The sequence below is a fragment of the Geospiza fortis genome, unplaced genomic scaffold, assembly GCF_000277835.1.
Source record: "Geospiza fortis unplaced genomic scaffold, GeoFor_1.0 scaffold27, whole genome shotgun sequence".
Taxonomy (NCBI): domain Eukaryota; kingdom Metazoa; phylum Chordata; class Aves; order Passeriformes; family Thraupidae; genus Geospiza; species Geospiza fortis.
In genome coordinates this window covers 998,902-999,551 of record NW_005054329.1, presented here as the reverse complement: position 1 = coordinate 999,551, position 650 = coordinate 998,902, and the positions used below count along the sequence as shown (strand labels likewise).

Below are 650 nucleotides of genomic sequence, written 5' to 3'. Positions count from 1 at the left end.
AGAGCAGAGGTGTTGGGATGGGAAAATTGCCTTCATTCCCAGGCGAAGACCCTGAAGAACAAAAGCCAGTTGCTGGTGAATCCATGGTGTGATTCAAGCATTTCCTGGGGTGGGAGGAGTGGGAGCTGTGTGCCTGTTGCTGTAGCAAAGGTGAGTGGGCATCAACCAAAGGAGCAGCTCTGGCTGGTGGGCTGGGGAGTGCCACAGCCATGGGGTGACCTGGCCCCTCCAGCCTTGGCACTCCCCCCGGGGCAGCTGCAGGCCCTGGTGGGAGGAAACGCCGGGATGCTGAAGCTGCTGGGTGAGGACGTTGCACCAGGAGCCCTCTGGACGTCTCTAGAGCTGCCCCTCTTCAGCTGCACTCCTGGGCTCTTCGGGATCTCTCTGCTGTGAGGATCCCGAGTCACTCCCCCACCCCCTGATTTCTTTGCCATGATCATGCGCCAGGTTTTCTGGGAAGGTTTATTGGACACTTCTATGGAGCAGTGACCGCCAGGGAAGAGGATCCCGGTGCTGCTGGCGCAGTGGAGCAGTGAGTGCTTGGCTGCCGGCGATGGGGTGGGCTGGAGGCGGGTCCGGGGGCCATGTGGGGTGAGGACGGGGGCAGCGGGGTGCGGGTGCCCAGCAGGACTCGGAGTCACCGTCCCGCT

The 650-nt window shown here is 62.3% G+C and overlaps 1 protein-coding gene across 1 annotated transcript in view; it reads left to right on the top strand.

The window, feature by feature from the left end:
- Positions 1 to 411: 411 nt before the first annotated feature.
- Positions 412 to 650, top strand: part of ADGRD2 (adhesion G protein-coupled receptor D2) — a 21,715-nt gene continuing 21,476 nt past the window's right edge. Inside the window, exon 1 of the mRNA XM_031057269.1 lies at positions 412 to 532. The gene's annotated coding sequence lies outside the window, so the exon portion shown is untranslated. The remainder of the gene's footprint in view (positions 533 to 650) is intronic.